This window comes from Lissotriton helveticus, chromosome 4_1, assembly GCF_964261635.1.
Source record: "Lissotriton helveticus chromosome 4_1, aLisHel1.1, whole genome shotgun sequence".
Lineage (NCBI taxonomy): Eukaryota > Metazoa > Chordata > Amphibia > Caudata > Salamandridae > Lissotriton > Lissotriton helveticus.
Window position 1 is genome coordinate 1821847231 of NC_136063.1, and position 16842 is coordinate 1821864072.

Here is a 16842-nt window from a genome sequence, read left to right on the forward strand (position 1 = left end):
GAACCTGGCGTGCCAGGTGTCGGTAACGGCGGAATACTTGCCGGGCCAAGACAATCAGGTGGCAGATTGGCATTCCCGGTATCTTCGGGACTCCAGTCAGTGGAAACTCGACCCACAAGTGTTCAGGTGGTTGGAAGACACCTGGGGCCCGTTCTCGGTGGACCTCTTTGGGTCCCGTCTGGACTTCCAGCTCCCGCGTTTCGTCAGCTGGAGGCCGGACCCTCTAGCAGAGGCCACGGACGCTTTCCTCCAGGACTGGAGCCGAGAGACGTCGTATGCTTTTCCCCCGTTCTCGATGATACTGAGAACGGCGGCCCATCTGCGCCGCCAACAGGCGGAGGTGGTAATGGTGACTCCTTGGTGGAGGTCTCAAGTGTGGTTTCCGGTTCTTCTGGAACTTTCTTGGGATTCTCCAATCCTACTCCCCCGGTTTCCACGGCTTCTTCTCAGCGCGGACGGGGAGCTCCATCATCTGCTCACTCAGAGCTCTCTTCACCTCATGGCGTGGAGACTTTCGGGCGACGTTTGTCGCTCCCGGCCCTTTCGAGACCGGCTGAGGATTTCCTCTCAAAGGCCTGGGCAGGCAGCACGACAAAGCGGTATCGCTCTGCCTGGAATAAGTGGTCCCGCTGGTGTCTTCGACGGGACCTGGATCCCTTGGTCGCAGGCGTCGTTCCTGCATTGAATTATTTGGCGGAGTCGGCCGCGGCAGGTCTGGTTTACCGTACTATCAATGCGAAGCGGTCAGCGATCTCTGCGGGCCCCCAGCCAGTGGCGGGGGCACCATTAGGGGAGCATCCTTTTGTCTGTCGCCTACTGCGTGGCATTCGCCTGTCTTTGCCTCCGGAACCGCGTTATTCAGTTCTTTGGGATGTTAACCTGGTGCTTAACCTTTTCTTGTCGTGGCCGTCGAATAAGTATCTGTCCTTAAAGGAACTTTCGGCGAAGTTGGCAATGCTCCTATGTCTGCTTTCATGCAGACGAGTATCTGATGTACGCGCCTTGGATGTCACGGCGAGAGTTTTTTCCCCTGACGGGGTGGTCTTCACCTTGGGGCGTCGCACGAAGTGTGCTTCAAGGGCGATTTCTTATCCATACTTCGAGGACTCTCCCAAACTGTGTGTGGTTCAGTGTCTAAAGGTTTATGAGGACCTAACCTTGGAACTTCGCCCTCCGGGCGAACGACAGCTGCTAATCGCGCTGCGAAAGCCGCACAAGGCTGTCTCTTCTCCCACCATCGCCAGATGGGTATGGTGGATCATGCAGGAAGCAGGCATTGACACGAAACAGTTCGGTGCACATTCCGCTAGAGGGGCCATGGCCTAGAAAGCGTTTTCTTTAGGAGCCAGATTGGAGGATCTGATGAGAGCGGCGGATTGGTCTTCCGACTCCACCTTTAAAAGGTTTTACTTCAAACCGGTGATTGATATTGCTCATTTGGTGGTGAGTAAGCTTTAAACTAGCATAATCTGAAGCCTCCGGTCCTGACATAGAATCGAAATTTGCCTAGCAGTGTAACGGTAAGTTTCAATTCTATTAAGGACACGGAGGCGAGGATTATCCCTCCCGGTCCCCTGCGGAGATTACCCACCCGTACTGCAGTAAGTACTCAGGTTTCCAGTCTTATGGTGATGTAACTGCACAGTGTTGCATTTTACGTGCTTTGGATGCCCTTTCACTGCTGACGCTGTGGCATTCTTTTCTTGATAGGAAATGATGGTGCCAAGCAGGATCAGTAATGACTTAAAGTGCCTCGCGCGAAGAAAGAGGAAGTGGTCATGAAGGGGACGTCCTGTCTAGCTGCAGTGGAGACTAAGAAAGGACTATAATATGGACTGCCTGGAACTACTCATGGGAGTTGTAGTGGATGGACATTGTTTTTTCTGTTTTGCCCATATCCTTTGTTCTAAGGTAGTGCTGTTGTTATTTGGTATGTTTTGGCTGCTGTGACTTTTGTAATAAAACAGCGAAGAAGGTACAAAAGCATAATCCTCGCCTCCGTGTCCTTAATAGAATTGAAACTTACCGTTACACTGCTAGGCAAATTTCGATTGCACAATAGAAGTGTGATCTGCAGTATTCCATATTCCATTTTCAGGCTGGACTGCAGGGAGAAAAGGGGCGGGGGGTCTAGCGGTTATTTACTGTGACCTTCTAAAAGCCACTTTCTTTGCGTTCCCTTTAGCATTTGAATGTGAAGCGCTTTCGTCAAAATTGAGTTGAACATAAATTACTCCTTTAGGCCCTAGAGCAGCCTTCCCTCATGCCTTCAGTCAGCTATTGGAAACAAAAGTAAATTATACAGATTTCATGGTCCATGGGGACATTAATTTTAATTTTAAAAAAACACCTTGGACAAAGATTCTGAACTCTTTATGGCTATGATGGCCAGTCTAGGCCTAACTCAACTGGTCAAAAGCCCCACTCATTCAGCAGGTCATCTACTTGATGCCATTTTCTCTGACAACCCCCTTCTTCAACCTACCACATCTATTCCGCTTATATGGTCCGACCATTTAGTGGTCATGTTTGAAATGGAAATGATGGCCAAAGTCCTTTGACTTAACTTGCCTCAGTCAAACAAGACATGTCCTCCCTGGCATGACCTAGATGCTAATTCACTAATGTGAGAAGTTGGCCTGGTATATGCTGTCCACTAATTAAAGTGGGCACCTTGCACTAGTCCAAACAACCCTTATGGTGATTTAAGAGGTCAAAGATAACCTTAGTAAGCTATCCAAGTGGTAGCTGTGCAGAGCAGCGTTTAGTCTTAGTCTTGAAGAAATGTTAAGCAGATTGTTTTACAAGGATGCAACCTTATAGTATTGGTTAAATGAAAGGAAAACCACACAGTAATAATAAAAAGATGTATTTATTGATATAACACACTCTTAAGTACGACACAGTATCTTCTGCACGAAGATACTAACAAAGCACACAATACTGTAGCACAGAAACAATAGTAAATAGCACTAATACACAGTGGCTCCAGCGGGAGACCAAACTATATAGTAAAATAGTGGCTAATAAAACCACGACTCTAGTCAAGACAGTGTCTAGCGGATGTAGAAACGCTTGGAACCCAAGGAACCACCCAAGGTGAGTAAGTAGAGACCCCACGGAGGTTTTAAAGTTTAAGAACCCTTCTAAGTGGACTTCAAAGATACCCCATGGAAGTTAGGAGGTTGGAGAGCCATCCCACCCGTGAATACTGTAGTACCTGAGTTACCTATCCCAGGGGAGCCAGGTACATAGGTCTGAAGTTGCGTTGGAAACCGCCGTCTATCTCCATGGAGGACTTCAAAGAAGAGCCGTTGCTGGAAAGAAGAAAAGTGTCCGTTGGAATCCAAAGGTGGATTCTTGATGAAGAGTACCTGAAAGCTGAGGAGACAGAGTCTGGGTCACTTAGGAGTGACCAGGAGCTCGGTAGACGAATGCCCACCGATGTCTGGTGCGTTGAGGGGGTTATTAACTCTGCAGCAACAGGGACCAGGAGACCTTGAGGACGACCAGGAGCCAGATGCAAGCTGTCCCACGAAAGGTGACGAGAGCTGAGGGGGTCTGTGTCTGGCGGGAGCACCAACAAGTCTTGGCAGCGGCAACCCACGAAGAAGGTCAAGAAAGGTTACTTTTCGGACCAGCGAGGACCAGGAGACTTACCAAACACTGGGGAGTCGGGGCCAGCCTGGAGCAACCAGGGGAGCCCAAGAAAAGCAGTGTTGACCCACAGGCCAGAGGCACAGGAGCTGCGAGGGGAACTCGAGCAGTTTCACAAAGCAGCAACTCACGGAGCACTTGGTGCGAGGAGGCCGGAGTTCTTTGTAGGAAATGGTGCAGAGGTTGGGGCTACTCTGAGCCCAGTGCACTTGTTTTGGAAACGCCAACAAGCATATGCACTTGCAAAAGTACGCGGTGCACAGGGGTATGGGTTTTGCAACCCCCACACGGGATTCTGACCTCAAACTTGGTAAGAGGGCCGCACGGACCTCGAAGGACTTGGAATTCCACCTCCTGTGTTTCTGGAGCCTTTGGAGTCCGTAGGAGCTCAGGAGCAGGAGTCCCGCCAATGGTGATGTGGTGCCTGCGGTTGCAGGGGAGTGACTTTCACTCCAAAGGAGATACCTTCAGTTGCCCTTGATGCTCCACAGGTCCTGCACAGAGCCTGTATGGGGCACAGGCACAAACGATGCTTTGGACGGAGTGGGAGACGAAGTCAGGCCCAGACAAAGTCCAGAGTGTCCAGATGGTCGAAGTTCAGAGGAGAATCTTGTCCATGTCGAATCTAGGGTCATGCAGCCAGGTAAGCCCTTTTGTACCCATGGGAGAGTGTTGGACAGACCCAGGGGACCCTCCCAGGGGAGGGTCTGAACAGTGGGGAAGTTACTTCCATGTCCTTTGTCCAGTTTCACGCCAGGGCAATTGCCAATGGCTCCCAGGACTGGTTTGAACTGGACTATGCATAGGGACACCAAATATGCCCCTCATGCAGACTTTCGGTCACTGGCAAGCGCACCTCCTAGGCCTAATACACCAAATCCTGTCTGGTAGGTGGTCACACCTCCCCGTGATAGGATTCCAATTGTTCTGCCTTCCCCTGCTCAAGCTTGGCTCAACAGCAGAAGGGCAGAAATGTGTCTCTGGTCGGCAGCAACCATTGTGGGACGCCCAGGGCTAGAAGGCTGATACCGGGAACACCAGGGACCTCACAAAGCGTGTTTCTGAGGAGTGGAATCATACCTCCCTCACCGGTTACCAGTATGGGGGTATGATTCCACAATGTTTGGCTCCAAACACGATTAGGTTAGTTTCAGCTGTTTTAGAGTTGGTCTTCACGTGGTCGCGTAATGCCACTCTATATGTCGTAAATGGCTGTAGCACTAACAACCCAGGAGAATGGACTCCTTAGGCTGCAGGGGTGTCCTGCTCATGCAGTGGCACCCTCTCACTTAGAACCAAGCACCCTGCCTTCAGGATTGTCAAGGACTGCTATAGGGTTGACTAATAGGTTTTTAAGTTTAGTGACCCTTAGATATAGTAAACCTATATCTTAAGTAAGTGGTGCATGCACCAGCTTACACAGGCTTCAATGGCAGGCATGTAGGTTTATTTTGCATGGCCTCTCATGGGTGGCATAATACATGCTTCAGCCCATGGGAGGCCTCTGGGGTACCTATGCCCTGGGTACTTGTGTACCATATACAAGGGACTGACAAGGGTGCCCCAGTATCCAATCTGGAGTGTACCGAAGTACATGACATAACGGTTTAGGGAGAAAGCAGATAGACGGGGGTTCTGAATAGCAGGATCCCAGTCAGACTAGTCAAAAACATTATCACATGGAGCAAAAAGTGAGGGTAACCAGAAGAAGCAGATCCTATTTTCCTGTAACTAAGCTCTGCATTAGCCTGAAATCTTCCCATTATCTCTAAGCACCTAGACACTGGCACTGCTCATTACCATCAATGGATTGACTCAACCTTAAATCAGCTTGCACAAGAAAAGGTGCATGAAAGCCGTAGAGCTACCCCTTCGGTTCTCAGATAAATTTAGACTACAAAAACAACGTTTTGGCAGGCAAGAACGAAGGTGGTGAATGAACTACGACAGTGCAGAAAAGGAAACCTACAAAAGTACTATCTTAGCATATAAAAAAACTAATCCATAAGGAAAATGCACGTTGTTTTACTCATAAAATTGAGTCGTCAGAAAACTTCTTTAAAGAACTGTTTATCACAGTGAAAATCTAGCCATGCTCCCTCAAAACAAAAACAGTATGATCATCCAATCCTTCTGTAACTCGCTAGCTTCCTTCTTCCAAGCCAAAGTAAAAGATTTGTGTAACATCTATTTTGCCAACAATAAGCAACCCTCCCATCCGCTAGATGGGTATGCCTCTCCTAGTGGTTCAGATTCAACTGATGTTTCTCTAGGTCCTCTTAATGATTCTAAATCTGTTCATGATCCTTCTATTCTGTCCTCCTTCCTCCTGAGATCTGATCCAACCCCTCAACTGACCTCTTCAAATGAAAAGCAAAGCAACTACTAATGATCTGAGTCCTTCCCCAAAGAAGACGCACCTTTCCCAGACTCTAACATCCATGGCCTGCCCTTCCACAAGACTCTCTGGTCCCATTACATATCCACTGTTCTTATTTTGACTTTGCTGCTCGCTCAAAATTGTATACTCCTACCTGTTTACCTTTGTGCATTCCTGATGTACACCGTTGACATCACAAAAGGGTCATGTTTGCGATATATCCCCCCCTTCCAAATTATGAACCTGGTTCCAGAAATCACATTGGTTATACCTAACTGACATCTTTAACAGGATGTTTAGTTCTGGCTATTTTCCCAAACACTGGAAGAAAGCATTAATCCTGCCTCTCCTCAAGAAGCCTAATCTTAATGCCTTAGATCCTAACCACCTTTATCCAATTTCGCGCCTTCCCTCCAAAAAAATGTGTAGAAGGCCATGAATCAGGAACTTACATCGTTTATCAGCAATAATCATAATTTTGGCTTTAGAAGCGAACATAGTACCAAACGGTCACCTGATTTCCCGCGTTGGGTGCTGTTCTTTGAACTGTGAAGGTTAAGTAAGAAGTAGTTAAACCACCTGAAATTGCCACTTTTGATCTCATGATGCTGGATATGAGAGAAAGCTTCACAACATGCTGTGACATTTGATCGATGGATATGCCAACCCTGATGAAGTCCTAATGGATGAAACACGTTGGCTGGGCTGACTGACTTTTTTGATAAAGAAAACAATAACATTGGTTTTTATACGAATACAAGACTCCTGATGGACTGAATTTGATCGAACTGATGCTAATTGAGATTTGTGAATGTACTTAAAATAGTACTGAACTGACCTTGATTGCTGCCTCTGAAGGCATCAGAAAGGCACTTCACAAAGTAGAAAACGCAACTCTGATGGTGTTGGACCTCACTGCAGCATTTGACATGGCCAATCACGACCTTCTTATCGAATGCCTTTATTGCATCGGAATTTGGGTCATCCTTTAGCACAACTCTTTTTAACCTTTACATTACCTCTCTGGCTAGTCTTATTAAATCCTTTGGTTTCGCAGTGGTTTCCTACACAGATGACACCCAGATTGTGATGCAGTTGCCAGTAATCAGGTTCCACAACAGTATGCTACAGATTGGCAGATGGATGAACGAACGGTTTCTTCTGAAGCTGAACTCAGGTAAAACTGACGTTCTGCTTTTCGGAAAGTACACTTCCTTTTGGTCCCCTAGTTGGTGGCCACAGGAACTCGGCATTTTACCCACTCCTGTTACAAAGTTAAAAACGTAAGTATCTTATTCGATAGTAAACTATAATTTGAAAGTTATATCGATGCATTCACCTCCTTCTCCTTTTTCACCTTATACTGCTTTACAAATCCACTCTTGCATTTACCCATATTTGAAAGTATAATTTAAGGTGGAGCCTGTGTCCATGTGTGTTTTTGGTCTCAAGGGGAGGTGTCATGGGTCAACCAAAAACCACAAGACATTCTTTGAAGAAAAACACGCCCTAACATAATGTTTCAGCTTTAAATGTAGTGTGCAGATTGTAATCAATGTCACTACCAGCAGCAAACCAACTGTAACCCTCTCTGTTACCACTGCAAATCGATATCCTTGAACTTAACTAGTTGTGTTTCCTGAAGGAAAGCACTTACCTCTTCTTCTGAGGGAAGACGGTTGTGAGAAGGTGGCTCTATATATACTGGACAATAAGGCAGTACAGTGTGTATAGAGTCCACAAACCCCAAAGGTTTAACAGAGGTTAAAGTCAGAACTGACCTTACTCTCCAAAGTGGTCGCTTGGTCGAGCAGTAAGTAAGGCAGTACCAGAGGACAGTGTAAAGCATTTGTTGTACACACTCAGTCAGCAAAAGGTTTCACACACTCAAGAACTGAACTCCATGCCAATTGTTATTATATCCTTAGATATAGTTGTTTTATTTTTTAGAACCAACAGTTATAAAAATATACTTTTCGAGATACAAGTACTCTCAGGTAAATACTTTGCAGAGGAGCAATAAGTTTGTACACACAATAATCACAGGTTAGCTAATAGCAATACAGTTTCGAAACGCACTCTAGCATTGAGCTCAATGGGTTTTCATAGGAAAGTACAGTTGATTACTTTATGGATTACTTTGGTAGTTCCAGGACTAGATTTTGAATTCAGTCCTGGGGTCTAAGCTGAAACCAGATTAGCAAAAACGTTTTAGTTACAGTGGTGATTTTTCCTGAATATAAAGCTGTTTTAAAAGTTCACACTTAGAAACTTTTCGAGGTGATTCTCACAATGTTATTCAATGGGAGGAAATTCAGGTTACAGGTAAAGTACGATTGCGTTACTTTTGTAATCCAGCACTAGTCTCCTAGGGCCAGAACTGGGGGCTTAACTCAAAACAGGTAGGTAATTGCGTTTCAGTATGTCGTACGATTTTTAAAGAATATTTGCAGTTTTCAAAAGTAGACACTTTCATAGAAAAGCAGACAATGGGTTCCTATGGAGAAAATACAGGTTACTAGTAAGCCCGCTATGGATTACTTTTGCGGTTCAGTACTGGGCTGAAAGGTACAGTACTGGCTTCTCTCCTGATCACAGGTGAGTATTTTCGAATTCGTACTTTGGCTGATTTAATAGGAATATTTTAAAAACTTCACACTTTGAAAACTTTCGAGTCAAAAATGGGTCAATGTTATCCAATGGCAAGTAAGTGAATTACCGGTTTCCAGGTGAGTACTTGGTTGGTGAAGTTAGGGTTCTGGGCCTAGACTCAGGGGTCCCCCAGGGTCAGGTGAGTACAGTTAGTTCAGTCCCAGCGGCACTGGGGCGGCCGGGTGCAGAGGTAGGTAGGCCTAATGTTATCCAATGAGGGAAAGGGGGCCTTCGGTTGGTGGCTGCTGGCTAGCAGACCACGCGGCTCTGGGAGCTGGGCCCCTGGTCACTTGCTCTGGGCAAGGGGGGAAGTAGGATAGGGCAAAGAGGTCACAGCCAGCGGCACTCGGGTAGCTGGGTGCAGGGTGCTTTTGAGCCATCGGGCGCTCAATGTTATCCAATGAGGATCTTGAAAGAGGAACAAAGGCTGCAGGCTTGGGGACGGTGACTTTCCAGGGGCGTCCAGCACTTCGAGAGGTAAGTTGGGATGTTGGAGCACAGGTAGGTACCCCAAAGGGAGGCACAGGGGGCTGTAGGGCGCCGGGTGCAGGGGTGTCTTTGGGTGTCGGAAAAGCTTACCCTCGGCTGGTCGCGGTTGGGGTGGCCCCTGGTTCTGAGTCTGCAGGCGTCGGCTGGTTCGTCGAGGAGGGTCTTTGGGCACTGGACTTCGGGTCCCAGTCGCCGGGGAGACGTCCTTGTGGTCTTGGTTCGGGTTGGCACGGCCCGGGCTCGGCTGGTGCAGAGTGGGCACCAGGTGGGTTGTTGCAGCAGAGCCTCTGCTGATGGGAGTCCCAATCGTCGAGAGGGTCAAGGCAGGCAGGTCCTCAGGGTGTCCCAAGGTTGCTGTCCGCGGAGGTCGCCGGGTTTAGGCAGGAGCAGGTTCCAGGATCAACTGGCCGGTAGGGCTGGGGCCAAGTCAGTTGTTGTTGTCCTGTTGTTAGCAGCTGCACGGCGGGTCTTCTTCTTCTTGATCTTCTTTCTTCTTTTGGATATCAGGATCTAAGGAAGGAAGGCTCAGGGAGCCCCTAAATACCAAATTTAGGGGCGTTACAGGTAGGGCAAGGGTCGGGACCAATGGGTCCCTGTCCTGGGGTGAGTACACCCCCTAGCCTGCTCCTCTTCTGTGGGAGGGGGGCAGGAGCCTAGCTGGGATTGGGCAGAACTCCCCATCTACAAGATGGCCGGGGTCCGGGATCGTGATTCACCTCGCCTCCTCCACCTGAGTGGTGGAGTTGGCACCCCCCCTTCCTGACGTAGTTTTTCCCACAAGTCTTCCCGCCAAGGTGGGGGTAGGCCTGGTGGGGGGGCTGGTTGCTGGGTACAGCAAATGGTCTGGAGAAGCTCTCAGAGGCGGTGTGCCTTTGAAGCTTCCCCCTGTCCACCCTCGGGGAGGAGACATATCACCTCGCCCAGGATGTGCATTGTTGCAGGCCCAGGAGAGCGGGGGGGCTCTCCACCAAGGGGCCCAGCAACATGTCTGCTGTGTGGCAGCCTCTGCAGCCACTCAGCCCAGACGTGGATTGTAGGTTCGGGTTTTGGAGGGCATCTCTAAGATGCCCTCTCGTGCATTTTACATTAAATCCCACACTGGCATCAGTGCGGGTTTAATGTGCTGAGAAGTTTGGTACCAAACTTGTCAGTCTTCAGTGTAGCCATTATGGTGCAGTGGTGTTCGTAATGACGACCTCCTAGCACCATATACTCTTACATGGCATCACTGTACTTACAGTCCCCAGGAATGGCCCTGGGAACTGTAGGGGCACAGGGCTCATGCCCCGGTGCCCTCACCTCTGGCATAGGGCACCCAGCTAGAGGGGTGACTGAAGTATGCCAGGGCAGTGGGTGCTGTGGGCATGGCACACAGGGATGTGTGCCAGGTCGACTCTTGCTTTAGTTCTGTACTTAGGCACTCAGCCTGCAAAGGCAGTGTGTGGGTGCCAGGCTACAGGGTCCCTGAGGGTGACACAATAAGTGCTGCATCCCTCAGAGGTCTTCTCTGGTCACCATGCCCTGGGTACCTAGGGTACCATTTACTAGGGGGTGACAGGTGGCCAGAGATGCCAATTGGGTGTTTTGTTTCAGCATAGCTTTTCTTTGTAAGGAAGGAACACATGCCCTGGGTCCCTGGTTGGCAGGGACCCAGGGCACACTCAGTCAAAGTACATCAGCAGTTCAGAAAAAAAGTGGGGGCATACCAAGGCAAGACAGATGGCACTTTCTCACAACGGTACTTCGTCGTGTCTCACAGGGTTTGCCATCCAGATCTGTTGTGAAGCAAAGTCATGAACAAAATGGTTACAACTGATTGCTCAAGTATATTGCTCCAGAGCAAAATGTTAGGTAATACTGACTTTATATTTTGAGACTTTACAAATTGCTTCAGTTTTTATTTTCTGTAGTCTGACTTCAGGAGGAAACTCTAAAACCAAATAAAATGTTGCTACCATTTTGTGATTCCATAAATGTTTGTTTGTAATGCACCATTCTGTTGGATTACAAACCCAAAGTCAAGGTGTCTTAATTTAGTTGAAGTAGGTAATGCCCATCTGATCTGAACTATTACATTAAGAGTCTAATATTACCAAAACTGATCTTATTTGTTCTTTGGGTTCACCATAGTTTTCTTACCACTGTTGCTACCCTCTGCCTGGCAACTTGTACAGCACCATCTCCTCTTTGACTAACTCCAGTAACTTCACCATTGTACATAGTTCTTGAATTGGGTTGATACTCCCTTTCTATTACAGTTTATTTTTTCCATGTGGTACAGAGCAGAATTGTCTGTCTATGGCAAATGCCTATCTCTGTTCATGTTCTGCACATCACCCATTGCCTTCTAAATACATTATTAGATTCGAACGAGGGACTGCCTATTGTTATCACAGGAATATTGTATTTTGTATTGGAGAATGAATCTCGAGTTTTTATTTACAATATTTAATGCAAGCAATTAGTTGGATTTAGAAGTAAACATATATCTGAAAGAAACAGGTTAGTATTTGATTCCTTACCTTAGAATATCCCCAGGCGTCAGACTGGATCCGGGAATTTTTGCGTAGCAGTACCCTTGCGCGTCGGTAGGCGTCGTCTGCGGCTCCACGTCCGTCGTCGGCGTCGTGGGTGCCGTGATGATGTCGTCGGAGTACTTAGACGCCGCCTCCGCGAGCTGACGTCAGTTCTTCTTTTTTCCGCGCCAGCAGCGCAGATCCGGAAAAAGTGGTTCCTTGGTAATTTTTTGACTAAACTTTTTACGATCTCTTTTGATCATTTTTCGAGTCTTCAACTCTGAACGGTGCCGGTAGGGATGCCAGGTTTTAAGCCTTGTGAGGACTGCGACCGACTGATGTCGGTCACCGACCCTCACACCCGGTGTCTCCACTGTCTCGGCGTCGACCATGACGACAAGACCTGCCCCGACTGCCAGGCCGTGACTTCGAAAGCTAGGCGGGAGCGGTCCCGCAAGCGACTCGAGCTCCGGCAGTCGGCCCCGCGCCATGAAAGGTCCCGGTCCGGACAGAGGTCGAGGGACCGGTCGCGGGATAGGAGCCATCACAGCTCCGGGAGTCGACATTCCTCTTCATGTTCGAATTCGTCAGGTAAGCACAAGAAGCCGAAGAGACGTCATCGCTGTTCCGACTCCCCCCCGACGCTCGCGCGACGCGGCCGGGAGTTTGGGTGACACCGCCCACGTGGCTCCGTCGGAGTCGCGGGCGTCTCGTCCGGCCCCACACCCTCCGGTCCCTGGGCCTCACGCGACGTCGAAGGAGATCGAGCATTTCCTCATGGCCATGAGGTCTCTCACTCCTCCGGCGGGCTCCACGGCGCCTTCGGGCCCAGCGGACCCGTCTGGGTGCCCTAGCGGGTCGGGGGCTTTGGCCCCGACGCTGGCGGGTGCTTCAGCCCCGACGCCGCCGGCGCCTTCGGGCTCGGCGCCGCAGGGCCCCGCTGGATCCGCTTCTGGATCCGGGTCGTCGCCGGTTGACCTGACGACCTCACCGGCGCCGGTCCCCGATGCCTCCCTCGATCCGGTTCCGGCGCTCTCGACGCCGTTTGGAGAGTTTTACTTCAATGAACCGGCCCCATCGTTTGACAACCCCGAATATCAGGAGATGGGTGATGAGGAGAATTGGGAGGGGTCTGAGGACCCTCTGACACGAGAGTGTCAGTCCCAGGAGGACTGGACAGGTGGACTTGGGGATGCCAGTGGTCTGGACACCTCGCCAGACACTGGTTTTGTCTCGCCTCCTACCGCTTATCGCCTCCTAGGGAGGAGGGTGCAACCTACAGCGTGGTGTTGACGCGGGCGGCCAAGGCCTTGAACCTTGAGCTCCCCGTCGCGGCCGTGAGGACTAACCTCCTCACTGAGGTCCTTAAACCGCAGTCAAGCTCGGCTGAGCCTCTGCTGCCGTTTACTGAGGCCTTGACCGACGTTCTTTTGGGCACTTGGTCCAGGCCCGCTACAGGTTCGCCTGTAGATAGGAACATGGCCAGACGCCACTGCCCGGCCCCAGGCGACCCTTGTTTCCTGTCCACCCACCCCACCCCTGAGAGCCTGGTTAGCCAGGCTTTGAATTCCCAGACTGCATTCCCGTCGGCTCCGCCTGACCGGGAATCCAAGAGGTATGAGCAATACGGCACAAAGGTATTCTCCTCCCTGAGTCTGGGACTGCGGTCTTCCAACACCGCATGCCTCTTGGGCCGCTACACCCACTCTCTGTGGGATACGGTCGCGGACATGCTGCCACAATGACCGTTGGAGGTACGGGCAAAACTCGGCCAGGCCCTTGTGGAAGGCCGAGATGCAGCACGGTATTCTATCCGGTGTGGGCTGGATACCACTGACTCACTGGGCAGAGCGATGGCAACGACGGTGGCGATTCGTCGCCACGCCTGGTTGAGGTCTCGGCTGATGTCCAGAATACACTCTTGGACATGCCGTTTGATGGCCGTCGCCTTTTTGGCGAAAAGGCAGACCATGCGCTTGAGCGCTTTAAGGACTCCAGGGCTATGGCCAGGTCCTTGGGCCTCTCGGCCCCGCGCCAGCAAATGGGTGCCTTTCGCTCCTTTCGTGGCAAAGGAAGGGTCGCCACCACATGTGCTGCCAGCCACGCATCGCAGAGTAATATCTAACGCGGTGGCGGCCGTGGAAACCCCCATGGCGGCGGTCGGGGACAACGGCGAGGACAGTCCACACCTTCCCCCGCAGCATCCGCCTCAAAACCCTCCTAGTCCGTGCTTTCAGGCCCATGTGACGCCAGTGGGGGGCAGGGTTCGCCATCACCTCCTCCACTGGCGCGCTGTCACATCGGACAGGTGGATGCTGCAAATCGTCCGAAGGGGCTACTCCCTCCCCTTCGAGGCGACCCCCTCCAGCCATGCCACCGCAATACCACCGCGTATCGGGGGATCATTTGCGACTTCTGCAGGAGGAAGTTACGGCCCTCTAGGCCAAGGGGGCCATCGAGCGCGTTCCTGGGCCAGAAGTAGGGTGTGGTTGCTACTCCCACTACTTTCTGGTACCCAAGAAGGGCAAAGGGGGCCTACGCCCTATCTTGGATCTACGGAACGTCAACGGCTTCCTCCGGAAGGAGACATTCAAAATGCTGACACTGGATCAGGTATTGGCTGCCCTGGACCCAGGAGACAGGATGGTAGCGTTGGACTTGCAGGACGCTTATTTCCACATCCCCGTCCTGCCGGCCCACCGGCGCTACCTGCGGTTCACGGTTGGCCACTAGCACTTTCAGTTTACCGTGCTCCCCTTCGGCCTTACCAGCGCCCCACGGATGTTCTCAAAGGTGATGGCGGTGGTCGCAGCTCATCTGCGCAGGTTAGGGGTTTCAGTCTTCCCCTACCTCGACGACTGGTTGTTGAAGGCGGGCTCGCCCCAGACAGTCGTCAGCCAACCCCAGACCTCCTGCACCAGCTGGGGTTTTCCATCAATGTGCCGAAGTCACACCTGTGCCCCTCTCAGAAGCTCCTCTTCTTAGGAGCGGTTCTCGACTCAGCGCAGTTTCGGGTTTATCCTCCCGAACAGCGGGTTCGGGGGTATTCGGGCTCTGATTCCACTCTTTCAGCCTTTATCCCGAGTCTCGGTCAGGTTGACGCTGCAGCTTCTGGGGCTCATGGCCTCCTGCATCCTTCTGGTGCATCACGCCCGGTGGCGGATGCGGGCTCTGCAGTGGGATCTGAAGTTTCAGTGGGCTCAGCATCAGAGCAACCTATCCGACCATGTCCTGATCTCGGAGGGCACTGCGAGACAGCTGCAGTGGTGGCTCACGGACCGCGATTGGGTCAGCGGCAGATCCCTCTCCCTTCCCCAACCGGAGCACGTAGTTGTGACGGACGCGTCCCTCCAGGGCTGGGGAGGCCACATGGGAGAGGCGGAGATCAGAGGCCTCTGGTCTCTGGCTGAGTCCCGGCTCCATATCAACCTTTTGGAGCTGCGGGCGATTTGTCTAGCACTGAAGGCATTCCTCCCCTCTGTCCGGGGGAGTGTAGTGCAAGGGTTCACGGACAACACCACCGCCATGTGGTACTGCAACAAACAGGGCGGGGTGGGGTCGTGAACCCTTTGCCAGGAGGCTCTGCGCCTCTGGCAGTGGCTGGAACATCAGGGCGTGACCCTGGTGGTTCAACACCTGGCAGGTTCTCTGAACGCCAGGGCGGACGAGCTCAGCCGTCGGTGCATGATGGATTACGAATGTGGTCTGCACTCGGACGTGGCGCAAGACCTCTTTCAGCAGTGGGGAGGGCCTTGGTTAGATCTATTCGCCACCGAAGAGAACGCCCAATGTCATCAGTTCTGCGCGTTGGAATTTCCAAGGCGGCACTCGCTCGGAGACGCTTTTCGTCGCGAGTGGAGTTGCGGTCTGTTGTACGCCTTTCCGCCTATACCACTTCTGCCCAGAGTGCTGAAGAAGATCAAACGCGACCGGGCCCAAGTCATCCTTGTGGCTCCGGACTGGGCACAAAGGTACTGGTATCCCGAGCTATTCAGTATGTCAGTCGATCCCCCGGTTCATCTGCCTCTTCAGGAGGACCTTCTGTCGCAGCAGCAGGGGACGGTCCTCCACCCGAACCTGTCCAGTCTCTACCTCCATGCTTGGAGATTGAGCGGCGACAGTTGAGGCCATTTGACTTGCCTCCTGAAGTCTGTAATGTCATTCTATCAGCCAGGCGTCCCTCCACAAAATCGGTATACGCCTGCAGGTGGAATACATTTGTGGCATGGTGCACAGCAAAGGCTGTGGATCCACTTTCTGCCCCTCTTTCTGAGGTTCTTCTCTTCCTTCTTTCTCTTGCCCAGCAGGGCTCTGCTCTGGGCACTATCAAGGGCTACCTTTCTGCCCTTTCAGCGTTTCTAAGGCTGCCTGATCAGCCTTCCTTGTTCAAGTCCCCTATTGTAACTCGTTTTCTGAAGGGCATCACACACATGTTCCCTCCTGTTCCTTTTGTGATGCCTCAGTGGGACTTCAACCTTGTTCTTACCTTTCTGATGTGCGCTCCCTTTGTGCCACTTCACAACTGTCCTCTCCGCCTTCTTCCTCTGAAGACTACTTTCCTGGTTGCCATCACCTCTGCCAGGAGAGTGAGTGAGCTCCAGACTTTCATCCAAACCCCCTTTCCTTTCTGTCCATCCGGACAAGGTTTGTTGCGGACTACACCATTTTTCCTGCCCAAGGTTGTCACGGCCTTCCATATCGGGCAGTCTATCACCTTGCCCACCTTCTTTCCGCCACCGCATCCCTCTAAAGAGGAAGAGCGGCTCCACCGTCTGGACCCAAAACGTGCGATTTCGTTCTATCTAGATCGCACACGCCAGTTCCGGGTGGATGACCAACTCTTTGTTGGTTACGCGGGCTCTAAGAAGGGACGGGCGGTGCACAAGCAGACCATTTCTCGGTGGGTCGTCTTGTGTATCAAGGCATGTTACTCCTTGGCGAGGAAGGAGCCTCCTGTTGGGCTGAGAGCCCATTCCACTCGGGCCACGGCGGCTAGCACTGCCCTGGGCCGGGGAGTCCCCTTGCAGGACATCTGTCAGGCAGCTACGTGGGCATCCCTGCACACGTTTGCAAGACACTACTGCCTCTCCTGAGGGATGGCTTCTTTGGCCATCCCGTCCTCCAGGACCTTCTGGTGTGATTATTGGT

At 51.3% G+C, this 16842-nt stretch overlaps 1 protein-coding gene across 4 annotated transcripts in view; it reads left to right on the top strand.

Annotated features, from left to right (window-relative positions):
• Positions 1 to 16842, top strand: part of BCORL1 (BCL6 corepressor like 1) — a 916214-nt gene that overhangs the window by 649828 nt on the left and 249544 nt on the right. The gene's annotated exons all lie outside the window — the stretch shown is intronic.